The sequence below is a fragment of the Anomaloglossus baeobatrachus genome, unplaced genomic scaffold, assembly GCF_048569485.1.
Source record: "Anomaloglossus baeobatrachus isolate aAnoBae1 unplaced genomic scaffold, aAnoBae1.hap1 Scaffold_201, whole genome shotgun sequence".
Lineage (NCBI taxonomy): Eukaryota > Metazoa > Chordata > Amphibia > Anura > Aromobatidae > Anomaloglossus > Anomaloglossus baeobatrachus.
In genome coordinates, this window is record NW_027441971.1 from 304,383 (window position 1) to 328,674 (window position 24,292).

At 54.1% G+C, this 24,292-nt stretch overlaps 1 non-coding gene and 8 pseudogenes across 1 annotated transcript; all 9 read right to left on the reverse strand.

The window, feature by feature from the left end:
- Positions 1-19: 19 nt before the first annotated feature.
- LOC142260840 (U2 spliceosomal RNA) lies at positions 20-228 on the reverse strand (annotated as a pseudogene).
- A 5,440-nt stretch (positions 229-5,668) lies between these two features.
- LOC142260985 (U2 spliceosomal RNA) lies at positions 5,669-5,758 on the reverse strand (annotated as a pseudogene).
- A 1,114-nt stretch (positions 5,759-6,872) lies between these two features.
- Positions 6,873-7,080, reverse strand: LOC142260861 (U2 spliceosomal RNA; annotated as a pseudogene).
- Positions 7,081-12,509: 5,429 nt separating this feature from the next.
- Positions 12,510-12,613, reverse strand: LOC142260982 (U2 spliceosomal RNA; annotated as a pseudogene).
- A 1,114-nt stretch (positions 12,614-13,727) lies between these two features.
- On the reverse strand, positions 13,728-13,932 carry LOC142260846 (U2 spliceosomal RNA; annotated as a pseudogene).
- A 5,429-nt stretch (positions 13,933-19,361) lies between these two features.
- Positions 19,362-19,465, reverse strand: LOC142260979 (U2 spliceosomal RNA; annotated as a pseudogene).
- A 1,114-nt stretch (positions 19,466-20,579) lies between these two features.
- Positions 20,580-20,772, reverse strand: LOC142260863 (U2 spliceosomal RNA). Its single transcript, XR_012728718.1, has one exon. It is a non-coding gene; the product is annotated as a U2 spliceosomal RNA (small nuclear RNA).
- Positions 20,773-21,460: 688 nt separating this feature from the next.
- On the reverse strand, positions 21,461-21,587 carry LOC142260993 (U2 spliceosomal RNA; annotated as a pseudogene).
- Positions 21,588-22,701: 1,114 nt separating this feature from the next.
- LOC142260848 (U2 spliceosomal RNA) lies at positions 22,702-22,904 on the reverse strand (annotated as a pseudogene).
- Between the last annotated feature and the right edge of the window lie 1,388 nt (positions 22,905-24,292).

The following is a 24,292-nucleotide window of genomic DNA, read 5'->3' on the forward strand; positions in this document are numbered from 1 at the left end:
TTTTGGAAACTGGGTTAAGAAGGGGTGCACCGTTCCTGGAGGTACTGCAATACCAGGTCAATGCGTGGAGTGGACAGAGCAAGCTCTTTTTCCATCTCCCTGTTCTAAAAATCCATTTAATATATGGTCCCCAGATAGGGGACGTATCAGATATTAAACTGATAAGAACAGATTTTTTTTTTGATTTAACAGCATCTTTATTATCATGCACTACTCACAAAAAGGTAACAAACCGTGTACAGTGCCGCAGCCCCGTACACACAGAAATATACAATCCTTCTTACATAGCCATAGAGTACGACGCACTAAACTATACATCACGCTCCTATGCTTATCCATAACACTCAAGCTGAAAGAAAAAGTTAGACAATAAATAACGACGAACCGTCGATTGGGGGATGGGGGTAGGGGAAAAGGGGGATAGGGTGGGGAAATCACAGGCCCGAAGCTTTATTGAAAGACGGACATAACGGGAAAAGGAGGGAGGGGGCATGGAAGAGGTCTAAACCTCCTCCTCGGCGCTGTCGTCCGGACTGTCCATGATGGAATAGTCTCTGAGCAGGCTGTGGATCAGCCTGCGGCAATCCTGGATAGACATCCTCTCCCTCTTCAAGATGAGCCGGTTCCTGGCGACCCAAATAGCGTCCTTAAAGCAGTTCATAAGGCGCCAAGCCTCCTGGATGGCTCCAACGGTGTGAGTCCCAGGGAAGAGTCCATAAAGTACGGAATGGTACGATAGGCTCCCTCTGGGGACGGAGTTCCTCAGGTCATCCTCCAGGGCAACCAACAGGCGCTGTGCGAAACGGCAGTCCCAAAAGGCGTGCAGCGATGTTTCCTCCACGAAGGGGCACCTTGGGCAGTACCGGGTTTTGCACAGGTTCCGGGCGTGCATGAATGACCGGACGGGCAGTCCGCCCTGTATCGCCATCCATGACAAGTCCTTGTGCCCGTTGGTCAATCCAGCCGATGACACGTTTGTCCAAACAGTCTCCAGTGTGTCGTGATGAAGTCCTGGAATGTTCTCCATTTCGTCCTTGGCTCTGATGAGTTTGTGGATAGTCTTTGGCTTCCACAAATCAGGCTTGAGTCCCTCCAGTTGGTGTTCCCTCACAAACCGAACCACGTCTCCGTAGAACCATGGCGCCGTCCAGTTGTAGGGGAAGGAGCTGTCCCACTTGTCCCAGCCTAACCGTCTCCAAAGGGGGAGCAGGAAGAAGCGAGACATGGACCCACCCGCGGAACCTCTCTTGACTCGCAGAGTTCGGCGAACGCAGTCACATACGAAGGAGGATCGCAGGAGGGTGGGGATATCGGGTACGCCCTTCCCACCCTTGCGAGGATCCTTGTACATGATGCTCCGCTTTACTCTGTCCATCTTGGATCCCCAGACAAAACGAAACACCGTCCTGGTAATGGCCCTGCACACGGTGGCAAGGGGGGGCCAGGCCTGGGCCGTGTACTGCAGCACGGGCAGTACCTCGTTACGCAGGACCAGTGCTTTGCCCTCACAGGTGAGGCGTCTGAGGCTCCACAGACCGATCCGTTGGGTGATCTTGGTCAAGCGTTCCTCCCAGGACTTGAGGGCTGCTCCTTCCTTCCCGAACCAGACTCCAAGAACCTTGATGAAATCCGGCTGGATGCTGAAAGGGAAGGGGGCGGAAGAGGCCGGCTGCCAGTCCCCGAAGAGCATGGCTTCCGACTTCCCGCAGTTGACTTTGGCTCCCGAAGCCCGTCCGAAGGTCTCACAGGTCTGGACGAGGGTGTCGACTGAGCGCCGGTCCGCGCAGAAGACGGTCACGTCGTCCATATAGAGCGAGCACTTGACCTCGAAGCGTTCTGGTCCTGGTGCGGTGATCCCTCTGATCTCTCCATTCCGCCGGATAGCATCTGCAAAGAGTTCTATAACACAAACAAAAAGAAGAGGTGACAGAGGACAGCCTTGTCTGACCCCTGAGAGGACCGGGAAGGGGTCAGTCTTCCAGCCGTTTACCAACACCGAGCTGTGAATATCAAAATACATTAGTTGGACATACAAGCAAAACATGTTACCCAAACCTAACCTGTGCAGAGCTTTGCCCAGGAACTCATGGGAAACACGGTCGAAGGCCTTTTCCTGATCCAACGAGATCAGGGCTGCGTGCACCCGGCGGGCTTTGATGTACTCGACCGTGTCCCGCATGAGAGCCAGGCTGTCTGCGATGCGACGTCCGGGGATGCCGCAGGTCTGATCCGGGTGGATGATCCGTCCGATAACAGTCTTCAATCTCGTTGCCATCGTCTTGGCCAGGATCTTGTAGTCGACGTTCAGAAGGGTGATGGGACGCCAATTCTTCAGGTCGCACCTCTCTCCTTTACGCTTGTACAGGATCGTGACCATTCCTTCCCTCAGAGATGGAGGCATTCTGCCCTCCACCACCATCTCCTCATACAGCCCTAACAGGTCCGGACAGATTAGGTCTCCCAGCGCTACATAGAGCTCTGCTGGGAGGCCGTCACTGCCCGGTGTCCTGCCAGAACTAAAGGATTTGGCGGCCGAGAGCAGCTCGTCCACCGTCAGAGGAACATCCATGGCCGCCGCGTCTGCAGGGTCAAGATGGTTAGTGATACCTGACAGGAACTTATCGGCGGCCTCGGGGTCAGTAGTCTTGCGGGCGTAGAGTTCGCTGTAGAAGTCGCTGACGACCTTCATCACGTTCTCTTTCCCGCGTCGCATGCTTCCACTCTCGTCTCGTAGTTCATTCATGGGCGTGTGACCGGCGTGGAGTTTCCTGAAAAAGAACGAGTTACATTTCTCACCCTTCTCCAGGTTCTCCACTTTGGAACGGAAGACAATTCGCTCGGACTCCTCCTCGAAGTGCCTTTTCAGGCTCCTCTTAGTCTCCTCCAGCTCCTCTCTCACGTCCCAGCCGCATCGAAGAAGGTCCTGCAGGGAACGCAGCTCACGCTGGAGTCTCCTGAAGTCCCTCCTCTTCAGACCCGCCTGTTGTTGACTCTTTGCCTGAAAGAAGAAACGGAACTCGAGTTTAACGTATTCCCACCAGTCAGAAACAGACTGGAAGCCCGCCTTGTAGGCCCGCCACGTGGAGTAGGCAGCTCTAAGCTCCTCCAGAATCTCACCCTTTTCCAGCAGAGAGCAGTTCAGCTTCCAGGAGCCCGGGCCAGTGGGGAAGCCATGGCCCAGCACACCTTGAAAGTGAATGGCTCTGTGGTCAGAGAAGAAGCAGGGGACCATCGAGTGCCCACTCCGCCCAACCGCCCGAGAGGTAAACACAAAGTCAATCCTGGAACGCAGCGAGCCATCGGATCGGCACCATGAATAGTTCACGGATCCGTGTCCGATGGAGCCAACAACGTCCACAAGAGAGGCTTCGGTCACCATCTCAATGAGCAGTTTGGATGTGACGTCCAACTTGGCAGCCGTTCCAGAACTGCGTCCATCCTCCTCAATCGGGCAGTTGAAATCCCCGGCCATCACTACCGTCCTGGCGGTAGCGAGCTGAGGGCGCAGGGCTTGGAGGAGCTCCAGTCGATCGCTCTTCACAGGAGAAGCATACACATTGATGAACCTGACAGGTTCTCCCGCCCAGGTGCCATCCACGAGCAGTAACCTGCCGCAGACGATTTCCTGAACAGAGTCCAATGTGAAGGCACTTCCCCTGATCAGCACGGCGACCCCCGCGGACCTACAGTCGCCTCCGCCGGACCAGTAGGATGGGCCATGGGTCCACTCCCTGGCCAGATGGTTGAAGGACCTAGAGGAGGGAAGGGAGCATTCCTGCAGGAAAAATACATCACTAGACTGAGTGTTAAGGAACGCAAAAATTGTCTGACGTCGGAACTTGTCTCTGATGCTCCTAACATTAATGGAAAAGATGTTAATGTTAGCAGTCATTGGAGGAAAGAGAAAGTTAGCGCAGGCGGTGTGCCTTAGTTACCACTCCGGTCGGGCGGTTCTTCCTCTTTGGCACCTGCTGGTAAGGGTATCTCCAGCAGACCCTCTTCTTCTAGCTGATCGAGCAGGGATGGTGCCTCAGTGGCTTCCGACTCCTCCATTTCTTCTTCGGCCACAAGGGACTCCACCATCTGCTCCAACACGTCCGGTTCTGGGAGGAGGCCATCCTCCTCTTCCTGGGGTGGATTGGGATCCACAATGAACAGCTTGGAAGGTTCTGCGACAGGACTATCTTCCACCTTCCTTTTCCTTTGGCCTGTACCTGAGGAGACAAGAGCTGGAAAATCCTCCTCGGTGAAAAGTGCAAGAGTGCTGAGGTCCTCTGCTCTCATGGTCTGGGGAGGGAGAGTGGGCTTTGGGGGGGGGGTGAGGAGACCAACTGAGGAGTAGGGAAATGAGGTGGAGGTAGTGGAATCCTCAGTAGGGTTGGCCGGGGAGGGAGGGGTTTGGACAGGGGTGACAGGGGGGGGGACCAGGGAGGGGGCAACAGTTTTCTTACCCTTTTTCCTGGACTCCGTGGCTGCTGGGGCATCGGCTGGAGCCACGGTCGCCGGGTTCTTGGCCGCCTTGTCCTTGGCCTCTGTGGCCTTGGTCGTAGCTGCCTTGGTCGACGAAGCTGTGACTACCCGATACTGGGTCACCGCGGCAACCCTTGCCCAGGATTTCTCCCGCTGTGGGCAGTCCTTGTAAAGGTGGTCCGCCTGTCCACATAGGTTGCAAGTCTTCTTCTTTGGGCAGTCCTTGGAGCTGTGTCCCGTCACCCGGCAAACCCTGCAGGCGTCCTCCTTGCAGGTCTTCATCGAATGCCCTTTCCCGCCACATTTCCTGCAGTTGTGTGGCATGTCCGGGTAGTAGATGAGACCAAAGGAGTTTCCCAGAGAGAATGTCGGGGGCAGGTGCTGGAGACCATCCTCGGATGCTGGTTCCCTGTAGAGTCGAACGGTTACTGACCACTTACCCGTCCAGAATCCGTTGCCGTTAAGGATGTGGGATGGCTCCCTCACCACTGTGCAGAGACGTCCCAGGAACGTGGAGATGTCTCTTCCTGGGGTGTGCGGGTTCCGCATGGAGACCGTGATCCTCTTCTCATCCCTCTGTATAGGACAGGATCCTAAAAAAGAATGAAAAGGGGAGTCCGGCATCGCTGCGTTCATCGCCTCCCAGTATCTCCTGCAGGCATTCACCGTGGCAAAGGTTACCAGAAAAATGCCAGTCATGAAGGTCTGGACACTCAGGGTTTCCGCCCTGGAGAAGCCCTGATCCAGAATCATCTTCTTGCAGAACACGTCGCTGGACATGTCCGGCAACCTACCATCCACCGCCTTTAGCTTCAGGGCGACCGTCTGCCGCATCCAAGGCTCCAGGGTTGGAGCCTTTTCAGGCGGCGTCCGGGCTCCCTCCGGCTGGCTGGCGTCGGAGGTAGGGGCCTCTTGGGCCGAAGAAGCCTCTGGATGAGCCTTCCTGGAGGTCCCTGGGTCCTGAGCCTTCTTGGCTGCCTTCTCTGGCTTGCTTGCCATGGCTGGTTCCTGCTTGAGTTCCCGGAGCTGGATCTTGGATTCTTCTCCGGGTGTCTTCTCCCGCTGTGTTCCTCCTCGAAGTTCCTCTGGTCTCCCCAAGTCTTCTCCGAGCCTTCGTCTTCTTGCTTCTTTCTGCCAAGCTCTTCTTCCGTCCGATCTCCCTCTTCCGGTCTCGGCTGGGCTTCGGAGCTCGTCTCCCTGATCGTATCTCGTCAAGTGTAGCTAGCTCAGTTTGTTCTGATAAGAACAGATACTACACTTGATCTTAGCCAAAAGGCCGAGAAGCGATAACCAGAATTGGTTTGGGCCTCGAGTGGCACCCTGGCCTCAGCCGGACACATCTTAGGGAGAGAGAGTGAGAGGGAGACAAACCCACGCCTACAGAAGACATTTTGTCACCCAAGCCAACCCTTGAAAAGGCTGCTTTGCACAGCAAAAACACGAAGAATGGTGCGCTTTGCAGCCGCCGCCCACTGCAATGAATCTGAATAACTCCTCCTTTTGGGCACAAGCACCTCCCCTGCCCCTTGCAGTCTTTCCAATTCATGATACAAAAAGACGGACAGGACAGGTCGCCTGACTTTCCGTCACTGCCACCCTTTGCCATCCTTACCTGTAGAAAGCCCTTTCATCATCCCCAAACCCTAATCTTTTCCCTTCACTTCTCAGCCCCCAAACCCTGCCCTCTGAACCCTTCTCACCCCCCGCATCCCTTGTCCTGTGATCCCCCTACCACCCGGGAAAAAAACAGCTTGACCCCTCCTTCCACTAGCCCACCCTCCTACCCAAAGAGCAATTTCTGCTGTGCAGCTGTCTTTCTAGGCAGCAGCGCTATTGTGATGTCATCGGGGGGCATTGTGACAAGCCGCCAGTGTTCCGTCTCTTCATGTTGTGCACTGTTCAAACGGAAAATACATCAACAGGCAGACCACAGAAAAGCGTACTAACAAAGGTTAGAGGGGGGGCTTTCTCAGAGGGCTTTTTACAGTTTGTCTATTCCCAATTAGCCGGTTTAGTATACTTAATGAAAGTACTAATTCTTTCATAGGTCGCCCATTCTTAGTATTTGACGTTCCTTATATTGCGGTATCAGGCTATGCAGCAGGTTGCAACACACCTGTGGTCACTGCAGCAGCTGACTCCACTTTGTCCAAAAGGGATCTATTCCATTCAATTGCACATGATCTAGATTAGACTGAGAACAAGATACTGCACGGGACATAGCAGAGTTGGTGAAGTTGAGTGGTGATGAGTTTGCTATTTGGATGAATAAAGCAAGTAAAAAGTGAAAAGTGAATGGGCCAAATTGAGGTGCATATGAAGTTGCTTGCTTTCTTTCAATTCGTTAATCGTGCTAATATGAATCAGGTGAATTGAGTTCTGCTTTTGGAAACTGGGTTAAGAAGGGGTGCACCGTTCCTGGAGGTACTGCAATACCAGGTCAATGCGTGGAGTGGACAGAGCAAGCTCTTTTTCCATCTCCCTGTTCTAAAAATCCATTTAATATATGGTCCCCAGATAGGGGACGTATCAGATATTAAACTGATAAGAACAGATTTTTTTTTGATTTAACAGCATCTTTATTATCATGCACTACTCACAAAAAGGTAACAAACCGTGTACAGTGCCGCAGCCCCGTACACACAGAACTATACAATCCTTCTTACATAGCCATAGAGTACGACGCACTAAACTATACATCACACTCCTATGCTTATCCATAACACTCAAGCTGAAAGAAAAAGTTAGACAATAAATAACGACGAACCGGCGATTGGGGGATGGGGGTAGGGGAAAAGGGGGATAGGGTGGGGAAATCACAGGCCCGAAGCTTTATTGAAAGACGCACATAACGGGAAAAGGAGGGAGGGGGCATGGAAGAGGTCTAAACCTCCTCCTCGGCGCTGTCGTCCGGACTGTCCATGATGGAATAGTCTCTGAGCAGGCTGTGGATCAGCCTGCGGCAATCCTGGATAGACATCCTCTCCCTCTTCAAGATGAGCCGGTTCCTGGCGACCCAAATAGCGTCCTTAAAGCAGTTCATAAGGCGCCAAGCCTCCTGGATGGCTCCAACGGTGTGAGTCCCAGGGAAGAGTCCATAAAGTACGGAATGGTACGATAGGCTCCCTCTGGGGACGGAGTTCCTCAGGTCATCCTCCAGGGCAACCAACAGGCGCTGTGCGAAACGGCAGTCCCAAAAGGCGTGCAGCGATGTTTCCTCCACGAAGGGGCACCTTGGGCAGTACCGGGTTTTGCACAGGTTCCGGGCGTGCATGAATGACCGGACGGGCAGTCCGCCCTGTATCGCCATCCATGACAAGTCCTTGTGCCCGTTGGTCAATCCAGCCGATGACACGTTTGTCCAAACAGTCTCCAGTGTGTCGTGATGAAGTCCTGGAATGTTCTCCATTTCGTCCTTGGCTCTGATGAGTTTGTGGATAGTCTTTGGCTTCCACAAATCAGGCTTGAGTCCCTCCAGTTGGTGTTCCCTCACAAACCGAACCACGTCTCCGTAGAACCATGGCGCCGTCCAGTTGTAGGGGAAGGAGCTGTCCCACTTGTCCCAGCCTAACCGTCTCCAAAGGGGGAGCAGGAAGAAGCGAGACATGGACCCACCCGCGGAACCTCTCTTGACTCGCAGAGTTCGGCGAACGCAGTCACATACGAAGGAGGATCGCAGGAGGGTGGGGATATCGGGTACGCCCTTCCCACCCTTGCGAGGATCCTTGTACATGATGCTCCGCTTTACTCTGTCCATCTTGGATCCCCAGACAAAACGAAACACCGTCCTGGTAATGGCCCTGCACACGGTGGCAAGGGGGGGCCAGGCCTGGGCCGTGTACTGCAGCACGGGCAGTACCTCGTTACGCAGGACCAGTGCTTTGCCCTCACAGGTGAGGCGTCTGAGGCTCCACAGACCGATCCGTTGGGTGATCTTGGTCAAGCGTTCCTCCCAGGACTTGAGGGCTGCTCCTTCCTTCCCGAACCAGACTCCAAGAACCTTGATGAAATCCGGCTGGATGCTGAAAGGGAAGGGGGCGGAAGAGGCCGGCTGCCAGTCCCCGAAGAGCATGGCTTCCGACTTCCCGCAGTTGACTTTGGCTCCCGAAGCCCGTCCAAAGGTCTCACAGGTCTGGACGAGGGTGTCGACTGAGCGCCGGTCCGCGCAGAAGACGGTCACGTCGTCCATGTAGAGCGAGCACTTGACCTCGAAGCGTTCTGGTCCTGGTGCGGTGATCCCTCTGATCTCTCCATTCCGCCGGATAGCCTCTGCAAAGAGTTCTATAACACAAACAAAAAGAAGAGGTGACAGAGGACAGCCTTGTCTGACCCCTGAGAGGACCGGGAAGGGGTCAGTCTTCCAGCCGTTCACCAACACCGAGCTGTGAATATCAAAATACATTAGTTGGACATACAAGCAAAACATGTTACCCAAACCTAACCTGTGCAGAGCTTTGCCCAGGAACTCATGGGAAACACGGTCGAAGGCCTTTTCCTGATCCAACGAGATCAGGGCTGCGTGCACCCGGCGGGCTTTGATGTACTCGACCGTGTCCCGCATGAGAGCCAGGCTGTCTGCGATGCGACGTCCGGGGATGCCGCAGGTCTGGTCCGGGTGGATGATCCGTCCGATAACAGTCTTCAATCTCGTTGCCATCGTCTTGGCCAGGATCTTGTAGTCGACGTTCAGAAGGGTGATGGGACGCCAATTCTTCAGGTCGCACCTCTCTCCTTTACGCTTGTACAGGATCGTGACCATTCCTTCCCTCAGAGATGGAGGCATTCTGCCCTCCACCACCATCTCCTCATACAGCCCTAACAGGTCCGGACAGATTAGGTCTCCCAGCGCTACATAGAGCTCTGCTGGGAGGCCGTCACTGCCCGGTGTCCTGCCAGAACTAAAGGATTTGGCAGCCGAGAGCAGCTCGTCCACCGTCAGAGGAACATCCATGGCCGCCGCGTCTGCAGGGTCAAGATGGTTAGTGATACCTGACAGGAACTTATCGGCGGCCTCGGGGTCAGTAGTCTTGCGGGCGTAGAGTTCGCTGTAGAAGTCGCTGACGACCTTCATCACGTTCTCTTTCCCGCGTCGCATGTTTCCACTCTCGTCTCGTAGTTCATTCATGGGCGTGTGACCGGCGTGGAGTTTCCTGAAAAAGAACGAGTTACATTTCTCACCCTTCTCCAGGTTCTCCACTTTGGAACGGAAGACAATTCGCTCGGACTCCTCCTCGAAGTGCCTTTTCAGGCTCCTCTTAGTCTCCTCCAGCTCCTCTCTCACGTCCCAGCCGCATCGAAGAAGGTCCTGCAGGGAACGCAGCTCACGCTGGAGTCTCCTGAAGTCCCTCCTCTTCAGACACGCCTGTTGTTGACTCTTTGCCTGAAAGAAGAAACGGAACTCGAGTTTAACGTATTCCCACCAGTCAGAAACAGACTGGAAGCCCGCCTTGTAGGCCCGCCACGTGGAGTAGGCAGCTCTAAGCTCCTCCAGAATCTCACCCTTTTCCAGCAGAGAGCAGTTCAGCTTCCAGGAGCCCGGGCCAATGGGGAAGCCATGGCCCAGCACACCTTGAAAGTGAATGGCTCTGTGGTCAGAGAAGAAGCAGGGGACCATCGAGTGCCCACTCCGCCCAACCGCCCGAGAGGTAAACACAAAGTCAATCCTGGAACGCAGCGAGCCATCGGATCGGCACCATGAATAGTTCACGGATCCGTGTCCGATGGAGCCAACAACGTCCACAAGAGAGGCTTCGGTCACCATCTCAATGAGCAGTTTGGATGTGACGTCCAACTTGGCAGCCGTTCCAGAACTGCGTCCATCCTCCTCAATCGGGCAGTTGAAATCCCCGGCCATCACTACCGTCCTGGCGGTAGCGAGCTGAGGGCGCAGGGCTTGGAGGAGCTCCAGTCGATCGCTCTTCACAGGAGAAGCATACACATTGATGAACCTGACAGGTTCTCCCGCCCAGGTGCCATCCACGAGCAGTAACCTGCCGCAGACGATTTCCTGAACAGAGTCCAATGTGAAGGCGCTTCCCCTGATCAGCACGGCGACCCCCGCGGACCTACAGTCGCCCCCGCCAGACCAGTAGGATGGGCCATGGGTCCACTCCCTGGCCAGATGGTTGAAGGACCTAGAGGAGGGAAGGGAGCATTCCTGCAGGAAAAATACATCACTAGACTGAGTGTTAAGGAACGCAAAAATTGTCTGACGTCGGAACTTGTCTCTGATGCTCCTAACATTAATGGAAAAGATGTTAATGTTAGCAGTCATTGGAGGAAAGAGAAAGTTAGAGCAGGCGGTGTGCCTTAGTTACCACTCCGGTCGGGCGGTTCTTCCTCTTTGGCACCTGCTGGTAAGGGTATCTCCAGCAGACCCTCTTCTGCTAGCTGATCAAGCAGGGATGGTGCCTCAGTGGCTTCCGACTCCTCCATTTCTTCTTCGGCCACAAGGGACTCCACCATCTGCTCCAACACGTCCGGTTCTGGGAGGAGGCCATCCTCCTCTTCCTGGGGTGGGTTAAGGTCCACAATGAACAGCTTGGAAGGTTCTGCGACAGGACTATCTTCCACCTTCCTTTTCCTTTGGCCTGTACCTGAGGAGACAAGAGCTGGAAAATCCTCCTCGGTGAAAAGTGCAAGAGTGCTGAGGCCCTCTGCTCTCATGGTCTGGGGAGGGAGAGTGGGCTTTGGGGGGGGGGTGAGGAGACCAGCTGAGGAGTAGGGAAATGAGGTGGAGGTAGTGGAATCCTCAGTAGGGTTGGCCGGGGGGGGAGGGGTTTGGACAGGGGTGACAGGGGGGGGGGCCAGGGAGGGGGCAGCAGTTTTCTTACCCTTCTTTTCCCTGGACTCCGTGGCTGCTGGGGCATCGGCTGGAGCCACGGTCGCCGGGTTCTTGGCCGCCTTGTCCTTGGCCTCTGTGGCCTTGGTCGTAGCTGCCTTGGTCGACGAAGCTGTGACTACCCGATACTGGGTCGCCGCGGCAACCCTTGCCCAGGATTTCTCCCGCTGTGGGCAGTCCTTGTAAAGGTGGTCCGCCTGTCCACATAGGTTGCAAGTCTTCTTCTTTGGGCAGTCCTTGGAGCTGTGTCCTGTCACCCGGCAAACCCTGCAGGCGTCCTCCTTGCAGGTCTTCATCGAATGCCCTTTCCCGCCACATTTCCTGCAGTTGTGTGGCATGTCCGGGTAGTAGATGAGACCATAGGAGTTTCCCAGAGAGAATGTCGGGGGCAGGTGCTGGAGACCATCCTCGGATGCTGGTTCCCTGTAGAGTCGGACGGTTACTGACCACTTACCCGTCCAGAATCCGTTGCCGTTAAGGATGTGGGATGGCTCCCTCACCACTGTGCAGAGACGTCCCAGGAACGTGGAGATGTCTCTTCCTGGGGTGTGCGGGTTCCGCATGGAGACCGTGATCCTCTTCTCATCCCTCTGTATAGGACAGGATCCTAAAAAAGAATGAAAAGGGGAGTCCGGCATCGCTGCGTTCATCGCCTCCCAGTATCTCCTGCAGGCATTCACCGTGGCAAAGGTTACCAGAAAAATGCCAGTCATGAAGGTCTGGACACTCAGGGTTTCCGCCCTGGAGAAGCCCTGATCCAGAATCATCTTCTTGCAGAACACGTCGCTGGACATGTCCGGCAACCTACCATCCACCGCCTTTAGCTTCAGGGCGACCGTCTGCCGCATCCAAGGCTCCAGGGTTGGAGCCTTTTCAGGCGGCGTCCGGGCTCCCTCCGGCTGGCTGGCGTCGGAGGTAGGGGTCTCTTGGGCCGAAGAAGCCTCTGGATGAGCCTTCCTGGAGGTCCCTGGGTCCTGAGCCTTCCTGGCTGCCTTCTCTGGCTTGCTTGCCATGGCTGGTTCCTGCTTGAGTTCCCGGAGCTGGATCTTGGATTCTTCTCCGGGTGTCTTCTCCCGCTGTGTTCCTCCTCGAAGTTCCTCTGGTCTCCCCAAGTCTTCTCCGAGCCTTCGTCTTCTTGCTTCTTTCTGCCAAGCTCTTCTTCCGTACGATCTCCCTCTTTCGGTCTCGGCTGGGCTTCGGAGCTTGTCTCCCTGATCGTATCTCGTCAAGTGTAGCTAGCTCAGTTTGTTCTGATAAGAACAGATACTACACTTGATCTTAGCCAAAAGGCCGAGAAGCGATAACCAGAATTGGTTTGGGCCTCGAGTGGCACCCTGGCCTCAGCCGGACACATCTTAGGGAGAGAGAGTGAGAGGGAGACAAACCCACGCCTACAGAAGACATTTTGTCACCCAAGCCAACCCTTGAAAAGGCTGCTTTGCACAGCAAAAACACGAAGAATGGTGCGCTTTGCAGCCGCCGCCCACTGCAATGAATCTGAATAACTCCTCCTTTTGGGCACAAGCACCTCCCCTGCCCCTTGCAGTCTTTCCAATTCATGATACAAAAAGACGGACAGGACAGGTCGCCTGACTTTCCGTCACTGCCACCCTTTGCCATCCTTACCTGTAGAAAGCCCTTTCATCATCCCCAAACCCTAATCTTTTCCCTTCACTTCCCAGCCCCCAAACCCTGCCCTCTGAACCCTTCTCACCCCCCGCATCCCTTGTCCTGTGATCCCCCTACCACCCGGGAAAAAAACGGCTTGACCCCTCCTTCCACTAGCCCACCCTCCTACCCAAAGAGCAATTTCTGCTGTGCAGCTGTCTTTCTAGGCAGCAGCGCTATTGTGATGTCATCGGGGGGCATTGTGACAATCCGCCAGTGTTCCGTCTCTTCATGTTGTGCACTGTTCAAACGGAAAATACATCAACAGGCAGACCACAGAAAAGCGTACTAACAAAGGTTAGAGGGGGGGCTTTCTCAGAGGGCTTTTTACAGTTTGTCTATTCCCAATTAGCCGGTTTAGTATACTTAATGAAAGTACTAATTCTTTCATAGGTCGCCCATTCTTAGTATTTGACGTTCCTTATATTGCGGTATCAGGCTATGCAGCAGGTTGCAACACACCTGTGGTCACTGCAGCAGCTGACTCCACTTTGTCCAAAAGGGATCTATTCCATTCAATTGCACATGATCTAGATTAGACTGAGAACAAGATACTGCACGGGACATAGCAGAGTTGGTGAAGTTGAGTGGTGATGAGTTTGTTTTTTGGATGAATAAAGCAAGTAAAAAGTGAAAAGTGAATGGGCCAAATTGAGGTGCATATGAAGTTGCTTGCTTTCTTTCAATTCGTTAATCGTGCTAATATGAATCAGGTGAATTGAGTTCTGCTTTTGGAAACTGGGTTAAGAAGGGGTGCACCGTTCCTGGAGGTACTGCAATACCAGGTCAATGCGTGGAGTGGACAGAGCAAGCTCTTTTTCCATCTCCCTGTTCTAAAAATCCATTTAATATATGGTCCCCAGATAGGGGACGTATCAGATATTAAACTGATAAGAACAGATTTTTTGATTTAACAGCATCTTTATTATCATGCACTACTCACAAAAAGGTAACAAACCGTGTACAGTGCCGCAGCCCCGTACACACAGAACTATACAATCCTTCTTACATAGCCATAGAGTACGACGCACTAAACTATACATCACACTCCTATGCTTATCCATAACACTCAAGCTGAAAGAAAAAGTTAGACAATAAATAACGACGAACCGGCGATTGGGGGATGGGGGCAGGGGAAAAGGGGGATAGGGTGGGGAAATCACAGGCCCGAAGCTTTATTGAAAGACGCACATAACGGGAAAAGGAGGGAGGGGGCATGGAAGAGGTCTAAACCTCCTCCTCGGCGCTGTCGTCCGGACTGTCCATGATGGAATAGTCTCTGAGCAGGCTGTGGATCAGCCTGCGGCAATCCTGGATAGACATCCTCTCCCTCTTCAAGATGAGCCGGTTCCTGGCGACCCAAATAGCGTCCTTAAAGCAGTTCATAAGGCGCCAAGCCTCGTGGATGGCTCCAACGGTGTGAGTCCCAGGGAAGAGTCCATAAAGTACGGAATGGTACGATAGGCTCCCTCTGGGGACGGAGTTCCTCAGGTCATCCTCCAGGGCAACCAACAGGCGCTGTGCAAAACGGCAGTCCCAAAAGGCGTGCAGCGATGTTTCCTCCACGAAGGGGCACCTTGGGCAGTACCGGGTTTTGCACAGGTTCCGGGCGTGCATGAATGACCGGACGGGCAGTCCGCCCTGTATCGCCATCCATGACAAGTCCTTGTGCCCGTTGGTCAATCCAGCCGATGACACGTTTGTCCAAACAGTCTCCAGTGTGTCGTGATGAAGTCCTGGAATGTTCTCCATTTCGTCCTTGGCTCTGATGAGTTTGTGGATAGTCTTTGGCTTCCACAAATCAGGCTTGAGTCCCTCCAGTTGGTGTTCCCTCACAAACCGAACCACGTCTCCGTAGAACCATGGCGCCGTCCAGTTGTAGGGGAAGGAGCTGTCCCACTTGTCCCAGCCTAACCGTCTCCAAAGGGGGAGCAGGAAGAAGCGAGACATGGACCCACCCGCGGAACCTCTCTTGACTCGCAGAGTTCGGCGAACGCAGTCACATACGAAGGAGGATCGCAGGAGGGTGGGGATATCGGGTACGCCCTTCCCACCCTTGCGAGGATCCTTGTACATGATGCTCCGCTTTACTCTGTCCATCTTGGATCCCCAGACAAAACGAAACACCGTCCTGGTAATGGCCCTGCACACGGTGGCAAGGGGGGGCCAGGCCTGGGCCGTGTACTGCAGCACGGGCAGTACCTCGTTACGCAGGACCAGTGCTTTGCCCTCACAGGTGAGGCGTCTGAGGCTCCACAGACCGATCCGTTGGGTGATCTTGGTCAAGCGTTCCTCCCAGGACTTGAGGGCTGCTCCTTCCTTCCCGAACCAGACTCCAAGAACCTTGATGAAATCCGGCTGGATGCTGAAAGGGAAGGGGGCGGAAGAGGCCGGCTGCCAGTCCCCGAAGAGCATGGCTTCCGACTTCCCGCAGTTGACTTTGGCTCCCGAAGCCCTTCCGAAGGTCTCACAGGTCTGGACGAGGGTGTCGACTGAGCGCCGGTCCGCGCAGAAGACGGTCACGTCGTCCATGTAGAGCGAGCACTTGACCTCGAAGCGTTCTGGTCCTGGTGCGGTGATCCCTCTGATCTCTCCATTCCGCCGGATAGCCTCTGCAAAGAGTTCTATAAGACAAACAAAGAGAAGAGGTGACAGAGGACAGCCTTGTCTGACCCCTGAGAGGACCGGGAAGGGGTCAGTCTTCCAGCCGTTCACCAACACCGAGCTGTGAATATCAAAATACATTAGTTGGACATACAAGCAAAACATGTTACCCAAACCTAACCTGTGCAGAGCTTTGCCCAGGAACTCATGGGAAACACGGTCGAAGGCCTTTTCCTGATCCAACGAGATCAGGGCTGCGTGCACCCGGCGGGCTTTGATGTACTCGACCGTGTCCCGCATGAGAGCCAGGCTGTCTGCGATGCGACGTCCGGGGATGCCGCAGGTCTGATCCGGGTGGATGATCCGTCCGATAACAGTCTTCAATCTCGTTGCCATCGTCTTGGCCAGGATCTTGTAGTCGACGTTCAGAAGGGTGATGGGACGCCAATTCTTCAGGTCGCACCTCTCTCCTTTACGCTTGTACAGGATCGTGACCATTCCTTCCCTCAGAGATGGAGGCATTCTGCCCTCCACCACCATCTCCTCATACAGCCCTAACAGGTCCGGACAGATTAGGTCTCCCAGCGCTACATAGAGCTCTGCTGGGAGGCCGTCACTGCCCGGTGTCCTGCCAGAACTAAAGGATTTGGCGGCCGAGAGCAGCTCGTCCACCGTCAGAGGAACATCCATGGCCGCCGCGTCTGCAGGGTCAAGATGGTTAGTGATACCTGACAGGAACTTATCGGCGGCCTCGGGGTCAGTAGTCTTGCGGGCGTAGAGTTCGCTGTAGAAGTCGCTGACGACCTTCATCACGTTCTCTTTCCCGCGTCGCATGTTTCCACTCTCGTCTCGTAGTTCATTCATGGGCGTGTGACCGGCGTGGAGTTTCCTGAAAAAGAACGAGTTACATTTCTCACCCTTCTCCAGGTTCTCCACTTTGGAACGGAAGACAATTCGCTCGGACTCCTCCTCGAAGTGCCTTTTCAGGCTCCTCTTAGTCTCCTCCAGCTCCTCTCTCACGTCCCAGCCGCATCGAAGAAGGTCCTGCAGGGAACGCAGCTCACGCTGGAGTCTCCTGAAGTCCCTCCTCTTCAGACACGCCTGTTGTTGACTCTTTGCCTGAAAGAAGAAACGGAACTCGAGTTTAACGTATTCCCACCAGTCGGAAACAGACTGGAAGACCGCCTTGTAGGCCCGCCACGTGGAGTAGGCAGCTCTAAGCTCCTCCAGAATCTCACCCTTTTCCAGCAGAGAGCAGTTCAGCTTCCAGGAGCCCGGGCCAATGGGGAAGCCATGGCCCAGCACACCTTGAAAGTGAATGGCTCTGTGGTCAGAGAAGAAGCAGGGGACCATCGAGTGCCCACTCCGCCCAACCGCCCGAGAGGTAAACACAAAGTCAATCCTGGAACGCAGCGAGCCATCGGATCGGCACCATGAATAGTTCACGGATCCGTGTCCGATGGAGCCAACAACGTCCACAAGAGAGGCTTCGGTCACCATCTCAATGAGCAGTTTGGATGTGACGTCCAACTTGGCAGCCGTTCCAGAACTGCGTCCATCCTCCTCAATCGGGCAGTTGAAATCCCCGGCCATCACTACCGTCCTGGCGGTAGCGAGCTGAGGGCGCAGGGCTTGGAGGAGCTCCAGTCGATCGCTCTTCACAGGAGAAGCATACACATTGATGAACCTGACAGGTTCTCCCGCCCAGGTGCCATCCACGAGCAGTAACCTTCCGCAGACGATTTCCTGAACAGAGTCCAATGTGAAGGCGCTTCCCCTGATCAGCACGGCGACCCCCGCGGACCTACAGTCGCCCCCGCCAGACCAGTAGGATGGGCCATGGGTCCACTCCCTGGCCAGATGGTTGAAGGACCTAGAGGAGGGAAGGGAGCATTCCTGCAGGAAAAATACATCACTAGACTGAGTGTTAAGGAACGCAAAAATTGTCTGACGTCGGAACTTGTCTCTGATGCTCCTAACATTAATGGAAAAGATGTTAATGTTAGCAGTCATTGGAGGAAAGAGAAAGTTAGAGCAGGCGGTGTGCCTTAGTTACCACTCCGGTCGGGCGGTTCTTCCTCTTTGGCACCTGCTGGTAAGGGTATCTCCAGCAGACCCTCTTCTGCTAGCTGATCAAGCAGGGATGGTGCCTCAGTGGCTTCCGACTCCTCCATTTCTTCTTCGGCCACAAGGGACTCCACCATCTGCTCCAGCACGTCCGGTTCTGGGAGGAGGCCATCCTCCTCTTCCTGGGGTGGGTTAAGGTCCACAATGAACAGCTTGGAAGGTTCTGCGACAGGACTATCTTCCACCTTCCTTTTCCTTTGGCCTGTACCTGAGGAGACAAGAGCTGGAAAATCCTCCTCGGTGAAAAGTGCAAGAGTGCTGAGGCCCTCTGCTCTCATGGTCTGGGGAGGGAGAGTGGGCTTTGGGGGGGGGGTGAGGAGACCAACTGAGGAGTAGGGAAATGAGGTGGAGGTAGTGGAATCCTCAGTAGGGTTGGCCGGGGGGGGAGGGGTTTGGACAGGGGTGACAGGGGGGGGGGCCAGGGAGGGGGCAACAGTTTTCTTACCCTTCTTTTCCCTGGACTCCGTGGCTGCTGGGGCATCGGCTGGAGCCACGGTCGCTGGGTTCTTGGCCGCCTTGTCCTTGGCCTCTGTGGCCTTGGTAGTAGCTGCCTTGGTCGACGAAGCTGTGACTACCCGATACTGGGTCGCCGCGGCAACCCTTGCCCAGGATTTCTCCCGCTGTGGGCAGTCCTTGTAAAGGTGGTCCGCCTGTCCACATAGGTTGCAAGTCTTCTTCTTTGGGCAGTCCTTGGAGCTGTGTCCTGTCACCCGGCAAACCCTGCAGGCGTCCTCCTTGCAGGTCTTCATCGAATGCCCTTTCCCGCCACATTTCCTGCAGTTGTGTGGCATGTCCGGGTAGTAGATGAGACCAAAGGAGTTTCCCAGAGAGAATGTCGGGGGCAGGTGCTGGAGACCATCCTCGGATGCTGGTTCCCTGTAGAGTCGAACGGTTACTGACCACTTACCCGTCCAGAATCCGTTGCCGTTAAGGATGTGGGATGGCTCCCTCACCACTGTGCAGAGACGTCCCAGGAACGTGGAGATGTCTCTTCCTGGGGTGTGCGGGTTCCGCATGGAGACCGTGATCCTCTTCTCATCCCTCTGTATAGGACAGGATCCTAAAAAAGAATGAAAAGGGGAGTCCGGCATCGCTGCGTTCATCGCCTCCCAGTATCTCCTGCAGGCATTCACCGTGGCAAAGGTTACCAGAAAAATGCCAGTCATGAAGGTCTGGACACTCAGGGTTTCCGCCCTGGAGAAGCCCTGATCCAGAATCATCTTCTTGCAGAACACGTCGCTGGACATGTCCGGCAACCTACCATCCACCGCCTTCAGCTTCAGGGCGACCGTCTGCCGCATCCAAGGCTCCAGGGTTGGAGCCTTTTCAGGCGGCGTCCGGGCTCCCTCCGGCCGGCTGGCGTCGGAGGTAGGGGCCTCTTGGGCCGAAGAAGCCTCTGGATGAGCCTTCCTGGAGGTCCCTGGGTCCTGAGCCTTCTTGGCTGCCTTCTCTGGCTTGCTTGCCATGGCTGGTTCCTGCTTGAGTTCCCGGAGCTGGATCTTGGATTCTTCTCCGGGTGTCTTCTCCCGCTGTGTTCCTCCTCGAAGTTCCTCTGGTCTCCCCAAGTCTTCTCCGAGCCTTCGTCTTCTTGCTTCTTTCTGCCAAGCTCTTCTTCCGTCCGATCTCCCTCTTTCGGTCTCGGCTGGGCTTCGGAGCTTGTCTCCCTGATCGTATCTCGTCAAGTGTAGCTAGCTCAGTTTGTTCTGATAAGAACAGATACTACACTTGATCTTAGCCAAAAGGCCGAGAAGCGATAACCAGAATTGGTTTGGGCCTCGAGTGGCACCCTGGCCTCAGCCGGACACATCTTAGGGAGAGAGAGTGAGAGGGAGACAAACCCACGCCTACAGAAGACATTTTGTCACCCAAGCCAACCCTTGAAAAGGCTGCTTTGCACAGCAAAAACACGAAGAATGGTGCGCTTTGCAGCCGCCGCCCACTGCAATGAATCTGAATAACTCCTCCTTTTGGGCACAAGCACCTCCCCTGCCCCTTGCAGTCTTTCCAATTCATGATACAAAAAGACGGACAGGACAGGTCGCCTGACTTTCCGTCACTGCCACCCTTTGCCATCCTTACCTGTAGAAAGCCCTTTCATCATCCCCAAACCCTAATCTTTTCCCTTCACTTCCCAGCCCCCAAACCCTGCCCTCTGAACCCTTCTCACCCCCCGCATCCCTTGTCCTGTGATCCCCCTACCACCCGGGAAAAAAACGGCTTGACCCCTCCTTCCACTAGCCCACCCTCCTACCCAAAGAGCAATTTCTGCTGTGCAGCTGTCTTTCTAGGCAGCAGCGCTATTGTGATGTCATCGGGGGGCATTGTGACAAGCCGCCAGTGTTCCGTCTCTTCATGTTGTGCACTGTTCAAACGGAAAATACATCAACAGGCAGACCACAGAAAAGCGTACTAACAAAGGTTAGAGGGGGGGCTTTCTCAGAGGGCTTTTTTCAGTTTGTCTATTCCCAATTAGCCGGTTTAGTATACTTAATGAAAGTACTAATTCTTTCATAGGTCGCCCATTCTTAGTATTTGACGTTCCTTATATTGCGGTATCAGGCTATGCAGCAGGTTGCAACACACCTGTGGTCACTGCAGCAGCTGACTCCACTTTGTCCAAAAGGGATCTATTCCATTCAATTGCACATGATCTAGATTAGACTGAGAACAAGATACTGCACGGGACATAGCAGAGTTGGTGAAGTTGAGTGGTGATGAGTTTGCTATTTGGATGAATAAAGCAAGTAAAAAGTGAAAAGTGAATGGGTCAAATTGAGGTGCATATGAAGTTGCTTGCTTTCTTTCAATTCGTTAATCGTGCTAATATGAATCAGGTGAATTGAGTTCTGCTTTTGGAAACTGGGTTAAGAAGGGGTGCACCGTTCCTGGAGGTACTGCAATACCAGGTCAATGCGTGGAGTGGACAGAGCAAGCTCTTTTTCCATCTCCCTGTTCTAAAAATCCATTTAATATATGGTCCCCAGATAGGGGACGTATCAGATATTAAACTGATAAGAACAGATTTTTGATTTAATGAAGCTTTCCAAAGCACCGCAAAAAATGCATGACCGAAGTCACACCAAAAACAGTGCAAAGGCTAGGATTCGTGTGGACCCCTCCGTGAGGAGAGGGTCCCCAAAAATCAACCCCGTCCCTCCGAGCCAGAAGGCCACAGCAAGGGTCAGGGATCTTCGGTGCTCCCCCAAGCCGAAGCCTGGTTGAGCCTTGTCGTTGCTCCCAGCGTCCACCCAGGCATCTTACCCAAGTGGAGTAGAGAGCTACTAGTTGTTGGTTTCGCAGCCGAAACTGCCCGGACCGTCAACCGGTGTTGGTTTCTCAGCCCAAGGCTAACCGGACCTCCAACCGGGTGTTGGTTTCTCAGCCGAAGCTGACCCGGACCTCCAACCGGGTGTTGGTTTCTCAGCCGAAGCTGACCCGGACCTCCAACCGGGTGTTGGTTTCTCAGCCGAAGCTGACCCGGACCTCCAACCGGGTGTTGGTTTCTCAGCCCAAAGCTGAACGGACCTCCGACCATGATTATAAAAATTTCCCTTCCTAGCCAGAAGGCCGGGATAGAGCAATATGCTCAGAAAGTATGAAAGGGCAAGGTACGGTGTGCTACAGAGCCCAAGGCTCGCCGGGGTCCCAAGCCAGCAAGCTCAGACTCACTCCAGGGTCGTCAGTCCTGGGGCACATTGCACCATAGCCCCCACACTTACTCAGTCTAATAGCCTCGATCCTGGTAGGGCCATGTTTTCCTCTAGATGAATATACTATACATCAAGAGTACTAGCAAGCGCAACCTTCCAGTGTGCATTGCATCTGCCGAGCCTCACAGATACTACACTTGATCTTAGCCAAAAGGCCGAGAAGCGATAACCAGAATTGGTTTGGGCCTCGAGTGGCACCCTGGCCTCAGCCGGACACATCTTAGGGAGAGAGAGTGAGAGGGAGACAAACCCACGCCTACAGAAGACATTTTGTCACCCAAGCCAACCCTTGAAAAGGCTGCTTTGCACAGCAAAAACACGAAGAATGGTGCGCTTTGCAGCCGCCGCCCACTGCAATGAATCTGAATAACTCCTCCTTTTGGGCACAAGCACCTCCCCTGCCCCTTGCAGTCTTTCCAATTCATGATACAAAAAGACGGACAGGACAGGTCGCCTGACTTTCCGTCACTGCCACCCTTTGCCATCCTTACCTGTAGAAAGCCCTTTCATCATCCCCAAACCCTAATCTTTTCCCTTCACTTCCCAGCCCCCAAACCCTGCCCTCTGAACCCTTCTCACCCCCCGCATCCCTTGTCCTGTGATCCCCCTACCACCCGGGAAAAAAACGGCTTGACCCCTCCTTCCACTAGCCCACCCTCCTACCCAAAGAGCAATTTCTGCTGTGCAGCTGTCTTTCTAGGCAGCAGCGCTATTGTGATGTCATCGGGGGGCATTGTGACAAGCCGCCAGTGTTCCGTCTCTTCATGTTGTGCACTGTTCAAACGGAAAATACATCAACAGGCAGACCACAGAAAAGCGTACTAACAAAGGTTAGAGGGGGGGCTTTCTCAGAGGGCTTTTTACAGTTTGTCTATTCCCAATTAGCCGGTTTAGTATACTTAATGAAAGTACTAATTCTTTCATAGGTCGCCCATTCTTAGTATTTGACGTTCCTTATATTGCGGTATCAGGCTATGCAGCAGGTTGCAACACACCTGTGGTCACTGCAGCAGCTGACTCCACTTTGTCCAAAAGGGATCTATTCCATTCAATTGCACATGATCTAGATTAGACTGAGAACAAGATACTGCACGGGACATAGCAGAGTTGGTGAAGTTGAGTGGTGATGAGTTTGCTATTTGGATGAATAAAGCAAGTAAAAAGTGAAAAGTGAATGGGCCAAATTGAGGTGCATATGAAGTTGCTTGCTTTCTTTCAATTCGTTAATCGTGCTAATATGAATCAGGTGAATTGAGTTCTGCTTTTGGAAACTGGGTTAAGAAGGGGTGCACCGTTCCTGGAGGTACTGCAATACCAGGTCAATGCGTGGAGTGGACAGAGCAAGCTCTTTTTCCATCTCCCTGTTCTAAAAATCCATTTAATATATGGTCCCCAGATAGGGGACGTATCAGATATTAAACTGATAAGAACAGATTTTGATTTAACAGCATCTTTATTATCATGCACTACTCACAAAAAGGTAACAAACCGTGTACAGTGCCGCAGCCCCGTACACACAGAACTATACAATCCTTCTTACATAGCCATAGAGTACGACGCACTAAACTATACATCACACTCCTATGCTTATCCATAACACTCAAGCTGAAAGAAAAAGTTAGACAATAAATAACGACGAACCGGCGATTGGGGGATGGGGGTAGGGGAAAAGGGGGATAGGGTGGGGGAATCACAGGCCCGAAGCTTTATTGAAAGACGCACATAACGGGAAAAGGAGGGAGGGGGCATGGAAGAGGTCTAAACCTCCTCCTCGGCGCTGTCGTCCGGACTGTCCATGATGGAATAGTCTCTGAGCAGGCTGTGGATCAGCCTGCGGCAATCCTGGATAGACATCCTCTCCCTCTTCAAGATGAGCCGGTTCCTGGCGACCCAAATAGCGTCCTTAAAGCAGTTCATAAGGCGCCAAGCTTCCTGGATGGCTCCAACGGTGTGAGTCCCAGGGAAGAGTCCATAAAGTACGGAATGGTACGATAGGCTCCCTCTGGGGACGGAGTTCCTCAGGTCATCCTCCAGGGCAACCAACAGGCGCTGTGCGAAACGGCAGTCCCAAAAGGCGTGCAGCGATGTTTCCTCCACGAAGGGGCACCTTGGGCAGTACCGGGTTTTGCACAGGTTCCGGGCGTGCATGAATGACCGGACGGGCAGTCCGCCCTGTATCGCCATCCATGACAAGTCCTTGTGCCCGTTGGTCAATCCAGCCGATGACACGTTTGTCCAAACAGTCTCCAGTGTGTCGTGATGAAGTCCTGGAATGTTCTCCATTTCGTCCTTGGCTCTGATGAGTTTGTGGATAGTCTTTGGCTTCCACAAATCAGGCTTGAGTCCCTCCAGTTGGTGTTCCCTCACAAACCGAACCACGTCTCCGTAGAACCATGGCGCCGTCCAGTTGTAGGGGAAGGAGCTGTCCCACTTGTCCCAGCCTAACCGTCTCCAAAGGGGGAGCAGGAAGAAGCGAGACATGGACCCACCCGCGGAACCTCTCTTGACTCGCAGAGTTCGGCGAACGCAGTCACATACGAAGGAGGATCGCAGGAGGGTGGGGATATCGGGTACGCCCTTCCCACCCTTGCGAGGATCCTTGTACATGATGCTCCGCTTTACTCTGTCCATCTTGGATCCCCAGACAAAACGAAACACCGTCCTGGTAATGGCCCTGCACACGGTGGCAAGGGGGGGCCAGGCCTGGGCCGTGTACTGCAGCACGGGCAGTACCTCGTTACGCAGGACCAGTGCTTTGCCCTCACAGGTGAGGCGTCTGAGGCTCCACAGACCGATCCGTTGGGTGATCTTGGTCAAGCGTTCCTCCCAGGACTTGAGGGCTGCTCCTTCCTTCCCGAACCAGACTCCAAGA